Genomic DNA, 14,194 nt, shown 5'->3' with positions numbered 1-14,194 from the left:
TGTTTGTTTTTCAAGGTAGGGTTTCACTGTAGCCCAGGCTGACCTGAAATTCACTACGTAGTCTCAGGGTGGCCTTGAACTCATGGAAATCCTCCTACCTCTGCCTCCCACATGCTGGGATTAAAGGCGTGCACCACCACGCCCAGCCTTGGATTTATTTTTTAATATGAAGATGAAACAAATTAAAGAGATCTATTGGCATAATTACTACATTCGTATGTTAAAAGAATTTAAAAAGTGGTCCCAAGTAAGTTCCTAAACTTATTTGAAGATTTTTAAATAAATTTATGAATTTTAAAGCATTCTAATAAAATGAAAATTGCCTACTCCTCACCAAAATTATGTTTCTAGCAGAATGTTATAAAGTGGATGAGACCCATTATCACTTAACATTGTTCTGGAAATATCAACCACTGGAGTATAAAGTAGAAAGAAACACAAATAAAAATAAAAGAAAGTAAGGAATGTTGCTATGTTTATAAATGCTCAAACCAGGAGCATTAGTTGGATGCAATATAATTAAACTAGAAAGCTCCTTAGAAAATGCAATGTGGAAAAAAGGGATTCATTCATTTTAACAACATAATGGGGCAGGGAATGCTAAGGATAAAGTTTACTGGGGGAGGATGGTCTAAGGGTAGGGGATAGAGAAGAGGAGACGATAGGAGGGGGTGTTAATCAAAATTTAAGGTTTATGAATAAGCTATATGGAAACCTATTTCTTCCCTAACTAATAATACATATGCTTAAAAAGAGAGTGTGGGGCTGGAGAAAAGGGTTAGCAGTTAAGGTGCTTGCCTGCAAAGCCTATGGACCCAGCTTCAATTCCCTAGAACCCATGCAAGCCAGATGCAGAGGTTGGCTCATGTGTCTGTAGTTTGTTTGCAGTGGCTAGAGGCCCTGGTGTGCCCATATTCATTCTCTCTCTCTCTCTCTCTCTCTCTCTCAAATAAATATTTTTTTTTAAAGAGAGTTTTGGAGCCGGGCGTGGTGGCACATGCCTTTAATCCCAGCACTCGGGAGGCAGAGGTGGGAGGATTGCCGTGAGTTCAAGGCTACCCTGAGACTCCATAGTGAATTTCAGGTCAGCCTGGGCTAGAGTGAGACCCTACCTCAAAAAATCAAAAAAATTTAAAAAAAAAGGAGAGTTTTGGCAGAGGTGGATAATGTTGTGCCCAGAAGCCATAGATTATTATTAGAAAAATTTCAGTGCCAGGGATGGAATACCTTCCAGTGAGTTGTTGGTTACAGAGGCCCTTGATACCTCCCAAACACTACATTCTATTGCATGCTTGGGCTGCAGGTCACTGAAAATGAAGCTGGAGCTGAGCTGGAAGCCTCCTCCATGTTGACTAGCTGTCAGGATGCTGGAAAGAGCTGTGCAGGCTGTTGGAGGAGAAAAGTCATTAATAGTGTTACCCAGCAGTGGGCCCTGCAAGCTTTATGGCTGGCCGTCCAGGACAAACGTACCAACTTGTGCAATGGTGACATGTTAGTTATCGGGGAAACCAGCTGCTCTCTGGACTTGAGACCTGCTCCACAGGAGGGAATTCCTGCCTGGTACCGAAAGCCTAATGGCTTGGGAGGTCACAAGCCCTAAGAGGGGAACGACTACTATTGTCTGGCTAAATGTATGCATTATGTCCACCAAACTGCCCTCGTAATACGTATGTTAATGCCCATATATTAATGCTACTCTCGTTTTTGGTTAGGGAAGCTTCTCTTTGCAGATGGTGGTGACCACTAGTGGGGGCACTCAAAACTCACCACAGGGGGCTGGAGAGATAGATGGCTTAGCAGTTAAGGCATTTGCCTGCAAAACCTAGGGACCCAAGTTCGATTCCCCAGGACCCACATAAGCCAGATGCACATGGTGGCACATGCAACTGGAGTTCATTTGTAGCAGCTAGAGGCCCTAGTATGCCCATTCTCTCTCTCTCTCTCCCTCTCTCTGTCTCAAATAAGTAAAATAAATCTTAAAAAAAAAAAAAAACACCTCAGCACAGTGGTGAGAAATAGCAATGGAGTGTTCAGCACTAAGTGACCCATCTCTAGCATACCCTCTAAGGCACAGGGACCACGGCAGGAGAGGTGGCAGAAAAATGTAAGAGCCAAAGGAAGGGGAGGAGTGCTCCCGGTGCCGTCATCCAGACACAAAGTGGCCTTGGTATTCGTGACCTCACAGTGGCTGACACCACCTACACAAGACCTGCACAACAGGAGGAAAAAAATGATGACATCAAAATGGAAGAGAGAGTTGTTGGAAAGAAGAGATTCAGTGGAGGAGGGATTTGGGAGGGGGGAAAGGGAGGGTGGTGAGAGGGGATTATGATCATGGTATATTGTTTATATTGAGAAAGCTGTCAATAAAACAAGTTTTTAAAAATAAAAATAAATTATGCATGTAACAAAGAAAAAAGAATAAAGGGGCTGGAAAAATGGCTCTGTGGTTAAAAGCACTTGCTTATAAAGTCTGATAACCCAGGTTTGATTCCCCAGTACCCACATAAAACCAGATAGCACAAAGTGGCGCATGCGTCTGGAGTTAGTTACAGTGGCATGAGGCCCTGCTGTGCCCATGTTCTCTCTCTCACTGTCTCACAAACAAATAATTTTTTTAAAGTTTTAAAAAATAAAATAAAGAATCCATAGTACCTTCATGAGCAAAACAATATTGAATTATTGAGGGAACTCAAACGGCTATTTTATAACTTTGATTTTTTAAAAGTAGTATAAACTTTTCAAGTCCTTTAAATTATTATAGAAATTAACGCAAACCCAGTCACTAACAAGCTCACTCTAATTCGCATATAAATATAGCTGTGTAATATATGATTTGTATTTAAAAATCTTGTCAAAGTAACTAGAGATTTTTGAGGAAAGGCCAAGGAAGAGAGTCATTCACTAGATATCACAATGTACAAAATGGATTGGGGAAATAGCTCAGTTAAAAGCACTTAAGTATGAAAGCCTGAGACCATCTGAGTTTGATTCCCCAGAACAGTCTCCCCTACCCCAGGTAAAAAGTTGGGCTAGGCACGTCTGTAACCCCAGTGGTATGGGGATAGGACTCGCTGACTGAAACCAGCTGCTCCCATTGGATGGAGGGACCCCATACATCACACATCGCCCACCACACTACACCTGCTTGATACACCAATCAAAAAATGTACAAAGGGTGCAATAAAAAAAAGTTTGGGCCGAGCACGGTGGTGCCTTTAATCCCAGCACTCGGGAGGCAGAGGTAGAAGGATCCTGTGAGTTCGAGGCCACCCTGAGACTATGCAGTGAATTCCAGGTCAGCCTGGGCTGGTGTGAGACCCTGCCTCAAACCCCCACCACCACCAAGAAAAAAATGTTTGGTATGTGTGGAGAAACAGCTGAATAGATCATGGGAACAGAATAAAGTCCAGAAACAGACTCGAATACATATCATCATTTAAATTGGAATAAACCAGCCAGGCATGGTGGCACACGCCTTTAAGCCCAGCACTCGGGAGGCAGAAGTAGGAGGATCGCCATGAGTTCGAGGCCAGCCTGAGACTACATAGTGAATTCCAGGTCAGCCTGGGCTAGAGTGAGACCCTACATCGAAAAACCAAAAACATAAAAATAAAAAATAAATTGGAATAAACCTAATGTTTATTACTAAATATTATTGCCTCCACTCCGAAGCCACCCTTCTACAGCTGGCTTTGGAACCCTGGACTAAGAGTCCAGAAGCCGCCTTTCTTATTGACTAGGCTTCCTAAAGATGCTGCCCCAGGGGCTGGAGAAGGAAGGGAGTGCTGGAGGTGGGAAGGGTTCTGCCCTGCCCTCCGCTTCTGTTGCTGTTTGCCCCGGAAATACCATTCCACCCAGCGACCTGCCTCAGTTGACCCACTGGCTACAATGACCTGCTTCCTTCCACACTTTGAGAAGGAAGCTCATTGTTCCTGGACTCCGCTCTAGAATGTCTACCACCAAACAGCAATTTAACTTCCAGAAAGATAAAAAATTAAGTTGTAACAGGAAGGAGTGACAGAAAAAAGGAGGGCTGGAGGGATGACTCAGTGGTTAAGGCACTTGCCTTCGAAGCCTAAGGACCCACGATCTACCTCCAGATCCCACGTGAGCCAGACACACAAGGTGACGCAAGCGTGCCAGGTCGCACATGTGCACAAGGTGGTGCACACGTCTGGAGTTCGATGGCGAGGGCTAGAGTGCCCGTTCCCTATCTCTCTCTCATGAAATAAATAAATAAAAATTAACAACAACAACAACAAACAAAACCAGCCATTCATCCTGAAGCAATCACAATGCTTTCTACTGGCAGCTGTAGAGACTGTCAGGACCATGCCCTGTCTGCAAGACAGGCCTGATCAGGAATTTCTCCCCTCCGTGCCAGAAGAGATGCTGGTGACAAGCCTTGGGGACCCTAAGGAGGTTCACTAAGCAATACCACGTATCTGGAAGTCAAGTTGAACAATCCTGCCACAGATGGGTAGGGACATAGCTCTTATGTTAGGATTATTAGAAGAGCTTCAAGAAGGTACCCCTCCCATCCAAAAACAGGAGCTAAGAACTGAATGAACCCCCCAAGTATGGGATGTTCTCAGTGGTACCAGCCTTTGCAACCTGGGGGCCTACTGGAGGATTCGTGATTGGCCAATGTGTCACATCCCAATCCCCATGAGCAGACCTTCGGTTCTGTCCCGCGCAGGATGACAGCTGACCACAGAACTCCAGCCACAGGGAACCCAGAGTGAGACAGAAGAGAAACAGCCTTTTAATGTAACTGAACTACTTGAGAAACAGGCAGGAGCCAAGAGCACATGAGGAGATTCTAATCTAGCAGAAAAATACATTCCTGGGGCTAGGGAGATGGCTCAGGGGTTAAAGGCTCCTACTTGCTAAGCCTGCTGACCCTGGTTCTACTCATCAGTCACCACATACAGCCAGACACACAAAGTAGCACATCCATCCGGGGCTCATTTGCAGTGGCAAGAGATGCTGGCATGCTCTTTCTGGAGAGATGACTTAGTGGTGAAGGCAGTTGCCTGTGAAGCCTAACGACCCAGGTTCGATTCTCCAGTGCCCACATAAGCCAGATGCACATGGTAGCACATGCATCTGGAGTTCGTTTGCAGTGACTAGAGGCCCTGGTGCACACATTCTCTCTCTCTCTCTCTCTCTCTCTCTCTCTCTCTCTCTCTCTCTCTCTCTCTCTCTCTCACACACACACACACACACACACACACACACACATGATAAAATAGCAGAACAAACACATAGGGTGAACCTAGCAAGGAAGAGAAAGCATGCTAAGGCGCAGTTCCAGAAGGCTGCAAGGTCAGAAGGTTTTGTGTTTTTGGTGTTCCTTCAGTAGAGGTAGATTTTAAAAAGACTTAAATGTGTTTAGAGAAGGACATGTGAAGATGTGAGTCCAGCTCTACCTAACTTAACCCAGTGCCCTTTCAGCTCTCGCAGTACTTTGTTCCCCAGACTCTGGAGTGACTAAGAACAGACCTTTTTAGAAAGAAAAAGGAAAAAAAAAAAAAAAAAAAAAAGCAGGGAGGTAGAAGGAGCAGGTACCAATGAATTATCCCATTCTTTCTCCCAGAGGGGCTTTCACAGCCCAACAAGACCTGATTCTGCCTTTAAGAAAACAAACTCCTAGGAGGATTTAGGCTGGCTGAAACATTCCTCAATCATGTTTCTTTAAAAGTCACCAAGTTTTGGAAACTCCCATAGCTGCTTCCCAGAAACACTAAAACTTTCAGGCTTCACACATGCCAGGTCCCTCAAGAAAACAGTGCAATAGCCCTGGCCAAAAAGGTTGTGTGTGGCAGAACTTCGTCTGTAGACTCCCTGGCACTCACCACACCTCCGCAGCCTGTCCTCAGAGTCAAACCCTGTCACAAGGCGTATGTCGCCCCTTCCCAGCCTGTCCTCTCAGCTACCGACCTCCCAGGCATCGAGACAGTTCAGTAAAGACTGGATGCCGGGCTGGAGAGATGGCTTAGCGGTTAAGCGCTTGCCTGTGAAGCCTACGGACCCCGGTTCGAGGCTCGGTTCCCCAGGTCCCACGTTAGCCAGATGCACAAGGGGGCGCACGCGTCTGGAGTTCATTTGCAGAGGCTGGAAGCCCTGGCGCGCCCATTCTCTCTCTCTCCCTCTATCTGTCTTTCTCTCTGTGTCTGTCGCTCTCAAATAAATAAATAAAAATTAAAAAAAAAAAAAAAGACTGGATGCCCTTCTGCTTTGAAAGCTTCTATTTTTCATACAATGACTTTGCCCCCACCGCAGGCTAGCGATGTTTTCACCCAATGACACATGCTACAGGAATTAATATTTTGATTTTATGATGTTAGGCAAAGATACTCATGAGCTTATTTTTGGCAGAGCAATTTCCACACAGACTATCATATAGAACAAATATGAATTGTTTTGCCACAGAGACGAAGCACATTGCCAAGCCAGAGGGATGAAGAAACAGGGAGTGTCTTCTGGAAAGTTCTATGAGTTATGTACGTGTTCTTCTTTTATGTTTTATGTTTTGACATACAATTTACAATTTACAATTTACAATTTACGTCTTCTGTGGCATCATTGTATCAGCCATGCACTTTGAGTACAACATGACTGTAGTTGTTTGAAATATTGAAAAACTGTTGAAGGAAATCGTGTAGAAAGAAGATTGCACCTTCAAACAAAATAAAACAAAAATGAGCTTCTCAGATCCCTTCTCTAGAAGCCACTATCAAGTTTCTCTTCTTTCCATGGAAAGCAGAATAAATACCATCATCTTATCTTTCATATACAAACTCTATTGACTTTGTAACTACTGTTTCTTATATAAATTTGTTTTTATTATCAGCATATTTTTCTACATGTCTCATTGAGGTATTATGGATCCATATGAAATATAAGTTTTCTCATTAAAATAAGTAGATTTGGGGCTGGGGAACGTAGTTCACTTGGCAGAATGCCTGCCTAGCAAGCACAAAGGCTGGGCTTGATCCCCAACACCCCATAAACTGTGACACACACGTGGCATCTCAGCATTTAGGATGTGGAGGCGGGAGAATTAGAAGTTCAGGGTTGGGGTTGGGGAAATGGCTTAGTAGTTAAAGGTGCTTACTTGCAAAGCCTGTGGCCTGGAGTTCAATTCCCCAGGACCCATGTAAAGCCAGACACAAAGTGATACATGCTTGTTGTGACCCCAGCATGCCCACCACGGTGGGCGGAGGAGAAGAAGCGAAGTCAGGAGACGCGGGAGTTCATCGGCTAGCAGTATAAGACCCTGCCTCAAAGAAGGGGGAGAACAGACAACCCCTCTGCCCTCCACCTGTGTGCTGTTTCTACTTATAAATAATTTTTTATAATTAAAAAAAAAAGAAGTTCAAGGTTATCCTTGGCTACCTAGTGAATTTCAGTGATTTTCATGTGAGTCTGGGATACAAAGGATCCTACCTCAAAGGAAAAGAAATGGATTTTTAAAGCCAGACATGGTGGTATACCATGCCTGTAATCCTGGTACTCAGGAAGCAGATGCAGGAGGATCACCATGAGTTAAAGGCCAGTGAGTTCCAGGCCAGTAAGGGCCACATAATGAGACTCCGTTTAAAAAGCTGAAGTCTAATGATTCCATACACCTCTCTCCAGTGACGCAGAATGAATATCTTTAATAGGCGTGCTTTGGGATCTAGCAGTACTCCTTGGAGAGCAAAAATTGAAATATTGAGTCAGATTGTCCCCATGGGGCTCAGGGCAACTATTTGGGGAATCTGCTAAAGCAGCTAGTGACAGGATTCATTGGAACGATCCTCACTCCTTGCTGAAAATGGGAAGACAGCATTCCTGGTCTGAGAGACTAAGGTTTGGCCTCTTAACAGTAAGAGGAAATGACCCAGAGGCCCATGGGCTATAGTCCGCGAAGAGTCAAGTTAACGTAGAAGAATGGGTGTATATCAGCAAGGATTGGCTTTCACTGAAAGGAATGGAGGGCTGGACGGATGGCTTAGCAGTCAAGGTATTTGCCTGCAAAGCCTAATGACCCAGGTTCAATTCTAGCAGAGGCTAGAGGCCTTATTCTTTCTTTCTCTCTTTCTCATAAATAAATAAAAATAAAAATAAAGTACTGGAGCCTCCCAGTGGCACTGTTTAAACAAGACAGCAGTGTATTTCTCTGTGTAGAGTAAAGGCTGGAGGAGAGGCCACCCAGGACTGCCCTGGGTGCTCCAGTCTCATCCTCCCTGTGGTGCAGACCTTACCTCATAGCACAAGAAGTCAGCCACAGCTTGGAATGTGACTCTCGCATCACATTCCAAGCCAGAGGGATGGAAAGAGTGACAGAGAAGAAGGGGAGCAGAGGCCAGACGCCAGCTCTTCTTTAAGAGGCTTTGGATCTGTTTGTCAATCATTAGCCTTAGCTTAGTCATGAGGCCACAAGAGATGCAGTTAACTGTAAGAGATGCAGAGAAATACAGTGTTAACACTGGATGTCCATGTCTCTTAGCCAGCTTGGGCTGCTGTGACACAATCCCACAAGCTTTAACAACACACATTCATTTCTTACAGTTCTAGAAATCGGAGAGTTCAAGATCAAAGTGCCAGGTGTTTCCGTTCCCAGTGAGGGCCTTTCTAAGCTTGTAAGATAGTTGATTTCTTGTTTCTTGCTGTGTGCTCACTTTGGCCTATGCAGTGTGTGTGTGTGTGTATAGTAAGGGGGAGGGAAAGAGAGAAAGATTTCCATTTTCCTCTTCTTATAAGAACGCAAATTCCATCATTAGGGTAACATCCCCAAAATCTGATTTTAACCTAACTACCTCCCAAAGGTCTCACTTCTAAATATCACCAGATTGGAGATGAGAACATCTGTATATAAATACAGGAGGAACATGAGCATTCAGCTTCCATAATATGATGTGATCTGGTTGAAAGCTGAACACTCTTGGGCCGGAGATTTTGCTCAGTGGTTACAGGCACTTGCTTGCCCAGGTTCAATTCCCCAGTAACCAGGTAAACCCAGATGCACAACGTGGCACATGTGTCTGGAGGTTGTTTGCAGTGGCAGGCGGTCCTGGTGCACCCATTCTCTCTCTCTGTCTGCCTATTTCTGTTTCTCTCTCTCTCTCAAATAAATAGATTAAAAAAAATTTTAATTGAAGATTCTGGATTGGAGAGATGGCTTAGTGGTTAAGACGTTTGCCTGTGAAGCCTAAGGACCCAGGTTCAATTCCCCAGAACTTATATAAGCTAGATGCATATGCTGGCACATGCATCTGGAGTTCATTCGCAGTGGCTAGAGGACCTAATGCACCCATTCTCTCTCTCTCCCTCCCAAATAAGTAAATAAAATTTGAAGATTCTTCAAATTAGAGGAAGGAAGACTAGATATTGGGAGGCAACAATTTCTTTTTATGAGAGAGGGAGTGTGTGTGTGTGTGAGAGAGAGAGAGAGAGAGAGAGAGAGAGAGAGAGAGAGAGAGAGAGAGATTAACACACCAGGGCCTCTGGCCACTGCAGTCAAACTCCAAATGGGTGTGCCACCTTGTGACTATGTACAACCTTGTGCGTTTGCATCACCTTGTGCATCTGGCTTACATGGGATCTGGAGAGTTGAACATGGGTCCTTTGGCTTTGCAGGCAAGTGCCTTAACCACTAAGCCATCTCTCTAGCCACCCCCTTTCTTTTGCATGCAAGTGTGTCATATTGTGTTATACTGAGCCACATGCCAGCTAAAATTTAGTGAAAGGAGAGGATGAAAATGGATATTGAAGCTGGGCACAGTGGCTCACACTTGTCATCCCAACAGTTGGGAGGTTGAAGCAGTTCAAGGCCAGCCTGGGATCCAGAGGAATTTCCAGATCACCTTGGGTTAGAATGAAACCCTGCGTTTAAAAAAAAAAGGATATTTTATTGGTGGTCTTTCATCCTGCCACTAGTCTGGATTATGACTGAGTGTTGCAGGGAAAGTACAGATCAGTGTGAGGGGAAGTGATTACTTTGGTATATTAGAGTCAGGGCTGCTTAGGCTTGAGGAAGGAAAGACTGTTGAGTCTGGACTGAGGATAATTGCACTGGGTGAAGTTGACTGAATCATATGAACATATAGGAATTTTGATAACCTACATAGGTCCTGGTTTAATATCAGCATATCAGGTAAGGTTCACTTACAAGATTGAGAAGTACCCTTGGTTTGCCAAGTGTCCAAATGGTCTTATTTATTTGTTCATCTATCTATTGATCTATTTATTATTGGTGTGTGTGATGTGTGTGCATGTGTGGTGTAGAAGTCAGAGGACAGCTGTTGTGCAAGTTCTTGCCTTCCACCTCATTTGAGGCAGGGTTATTGTTCACCACTCCCCAAGCTAGCTGGTCCACTGGCTTCCAGGAAATTCCCCTGTCTCCGCCTCCTATCTTCCTATAGGTACGCTGGGATCACCAAAGCCCACCGCGGTTTCTGGCTTGTGTGGGACTCTGAACTCTGGTACTCAGACTTGCATAGCAAGTACTTTATCCACTGGGCCATCTCTGCAGTCCTGCAGTAGTTGTTGTTTTTGTTTTTTCAAGGTAGGGTTTCACTCTAGTCCAGGCTGACCTGGAATTCACTATGCAGTCTCAGGGTAGCCTTGAACTCAAGGCAATCCTCCTACCTCTGCCTCCTGAGTGCTGGGATTAAAGACGTGCCCCACCACACCTGGCTTTATTATTACTTTTTAACTAAAACATTCAATTCTGGGGCTAGAGAGATGGCTTAGCAGTTAAGCGCTTGCCTGTGAAGCCTAAGGACCCCGGTTTAAGGCTCAATTCCCCAGGACCCACGTTAGCCAGGTGCACAAGGGGGTGCATGCATCTGGAGTTCATGTACAGTGGCTGGAGGCCCTGGTGCACCCATTCTCTCTCTCTCTGCCTCTTTCTCTCTCTGTCTGTCGTGCTCAAATAAATAAATGAACAACAACAACAAAATTTTTAAAAACATTCAATTCTGTCCCCATCTCTCCTCACGCATTGTACTTCAGTGTCAATAGTCATTTCATTTGAGTTCCATTTGGTCACCTCTTGCAAAGCTGGTCTCAAATAGCTCTCAAAAGCATCTCCGGGCATACACCAAGAAGTAAATCTGACTCTAAGTAAAATCTAATAACCTGCCAATATTCTCACCAGTTAGGAATTAAAGGAATTTAGCCATAGGACTTGAAAATAAATTGAAGTCTCTTTTTAGCTATTTTTTGTTTTTAGTAGAAACCAAGATCCCATTCATTGCAAAACGTTTTCCTAGGCATGAATGCCTGTGTTTGATCCAGGAATAATAAATGATTGACTGTTACCCAGTAGTGGGTGGGGTGGGATTCCTGGCACTTTTTTTTTTTTTAAGCAAAGGGAAAAACAACCAAGCAGAAACTTGCTCTTTCAACAGCTTTTTGTGGAAATGCAGATTAAAAGGACTAGGTTTTTAAAAAGTGCCTTATTGTAACAATTACAAATATGATTGTGTGAAGCCAACAGAAAGGCTGTTTTAAGTTGATAAGTCATCTGACTTAGAGGTTGCCATTAGGGACATTAACTAACAAGGCATCCTTAGTTTCTCAACTTTTTTATCTAATGGGTTCTGAATTCCAATGTTTACTTTTAAAATCTAAATATTTGCTTTTGCTAAAGCTAAGTTGACATTCTTGAGCTCTGAGGTAAGTATGCCCTGAAAAGATTAGTTCTGCTAGAGGTGGCTGTGAGCTCAACTGTGGGGTTTTAAGACAAATTAAGACAAAATTAAAAAAATTAAGACAAATCATTACATTCCATTGGATAATTTTTTGCCATATAATATACACTTTAAATTTCTTATTAAAGATTTGTAAAGCAATTTTTACAACAGCATGCAAAGTAATGGGTCCCACTGTGACATTGTCATGCATATGTGCCGTTTTACTTTATGCCCTCCCCCAATGCCCTTCCCCTCCTCTTCATGCCCAGCCACCTCTGGCTGGCCCCTTCCATATCCCAAATATTGTTAAATAAAATCTTGATGCTAGGCATCACAAACTAAAACTGTGCCTCATTATTTTATTTTATTTTATTTTATTTTGAGGTAAGATCTTGCTCTAGTCCAGGCTGACCTGGAATTCACTATGTATCCTCAGGGTGGCCTTGAACTTACAACAATCCTCCTACCTCTGCCTCCCAAGTACCGGATTAAAGGCAGGCACCACACCTGGAACAGTGTGCCTCATTTGAGAAATACTTTAAACTAGACATTCTCAAAGGTTATGCCCTGCAGATTAGCAAAACTTCAGACTAACAGTATCTGATATTGTGGAGAATGGGAGGAAATGCATACACTTACATTAGGTGCTAATTCAAACCAAGCCATGTTTGCTTAGATAGACATAGACATCAATACAGACACAGAAGTGTGTGTGTAGGAGAGAGAGAGAGAAAGAGGGGCTATCATACTAGGTAAACAAGACAAGCAAACTGAATAAGGAAAACTCACCTCCCAACTATGAAAGAAAACTCCTCAGTTTCACAAGTAGAAACCCCAGCACTGAAGTAGGATTGCCAGATTCATCAATTAAGAATATAGGGGGCTGGAGGGATGGCTTAGTCGTTAAGGCACTAGCCTGCAAAGCTAAAGGAGCCAGGTTCGATTCCCCAGGACCCATAGAAGCCAGATGCACAAGGTGGCGCATGCTTCTGGAGTTTGTTTGCAGTGGCTGAAGGCCCTGGCATGCTCGTTCTGTCTCTCGCTATCTGCCTCTTTCTCTTTCAAATAAAAATAAAATATATTTTAAAATTTTTTAAAAAGAATATAGGTCACTGGGCTGGGAAAATGACCAAGTGGGTAAAGCACTTGCCACACAAACTTGAGGGCCTGGGTTTGAGCGCCCAACACCCATGTAAATGCCAAATGGGCATGGCAGCCTGCTTGTAATCCCAGTGTTTAAAAGCCGAGGCAGGAGATAGCCTGAGAGCCCCTGCCTCAGTGGATAAGGTGGAGAGCCTCAGAGGAAGAAACCTGACCTTGACCTATCGCCTCCAAATGCAAGCGCACCCACACTTAGGTTAGACTCACACACACATGAACAAACAGATACATGCACGCACACACACACAAGACTACAGGATGGCTCAGTTAAATTTGAATTTCAGATGTTCAATGAGTGAATAAATAACAAGAGGCAAGAGTTTTACCTTAGATTGCCCTGACTCTCCCCTTTGCTTCATTAACCTTCAATTTCCTCACCTGACTGAAAATCCCTCTCTTCACCTTCAAGTTCAGAAGTCAGGGAAGTAAAGATCATAACTGGGGAAAAAGGCTTTCTGAAGCTCAAAGCAATCACTTACATAGAGTTTGGTAGGATTTAAATCCAGTCTTTCCCTTGGATACAAGTTGCTCACCACTATCTGCATAGTGTCCGCCAAAGAGGAAAGACAAAAAAGGGCCTCTGCCCCATTCAAGTCACTCTTCCTGATCCTCAAAGATCACGGTGACCTTTGTTCTGAACTTCTGCTGTTGCCCAAGCAGTGGAACCTCTCTGTTTGCCTGAAAACCTCGTGACCCTAAACTTCCCTTTCTTCTCCCACCAATCCCCAAGCCCTGAGGTCTCTTTAACCCCCTTACCTCCTCCCTCTGGGTCCTTCCTCCTCTGCCCTACATTGGGCCCAATTGCCAACCTTAAGTTCCATCTTGTCTTCTGGATGGAGCCAGGTGATTTCACATAGGTGAATGTGAAGGGAATGAAGGAAAATACCCATGAAGTCTCCCCTCAAGGTCAAGCGTCCAGGAGATTCTGGGACCTAACTCAGCCAGTGGGACTGCTTCTTAGTGGGTCATGTGTATATTGTGCCACAAGAGCCTCTCTGTGCTTCAGGTTATATTCCAGAATGTGAACTTCTGTTACCCTGGCTGGCTTCTTTTCTGAAAGGGAAGTTGGTTGGAGAAAGCCTATCACATAAAAATGGATTTAAGAGCTGGGTGTGGTGGTGCATGCATGTGACCTCAGGCTATCTCAAGAGGAATACCACAAGTCTGGGGTCAGCCTGCACTACACAGTGAGACTCTCAATAAATAAATAAATATGAGCTACTGGGCTGGAGATGTGGCTCAGTGGTAGAGCACTTTTTAAGTGCACGTAAGGTCCTGGGTTTGACCTCCATGCCTTGAAAACCACCAGCTACACAGGCATGATACCGTCTATACATAATAAA

The 14,194-nt window shown here is 44.1% G+C and overlaps 1 long non-coding RNA gene across 1 annotated transcript; it reads right to left on the bottom strand.

Annotated features, from left to right (window-relative positions):
• Positions 1-1,167: 1,167 nt before the first annotated feature.
• On the bottom strand, positions 1,168-13,432 carry LOC123458549. Its single transcript, XR_006635717.1, has 3 exons — positions 13,331-13,432; positions 8,256-8,446; positions 1,168-1,386 (listed from the first exon to the last, which is right to left on the bottom strand). It is a non-coding gene; the product is annotated as an uncharacterized LOC123458549 (long non-coding RNA).
• Positions 13,433-14,194: the final 762 nt, after the last annotated feature.

This window comes from Jaculus jaculus, chromosome 1, assembly GCF_020740685.1.
Source record: "Jaculus jaculus isolate mJacJac1 chromosome 1, mJacJac1.mat.Y.cur, whole genome shotgun sequence".
In the NCBI taxonomy this organism is placed as follows: Eukaryota; Metazoa; Chordata; class Mammalia; order Rodentia; family Dipodidae; genus Jaculus; species Jaculus jaculus.
This window is presented reverse-complemented; position numbering and strand designations above follow the sequence as displayed.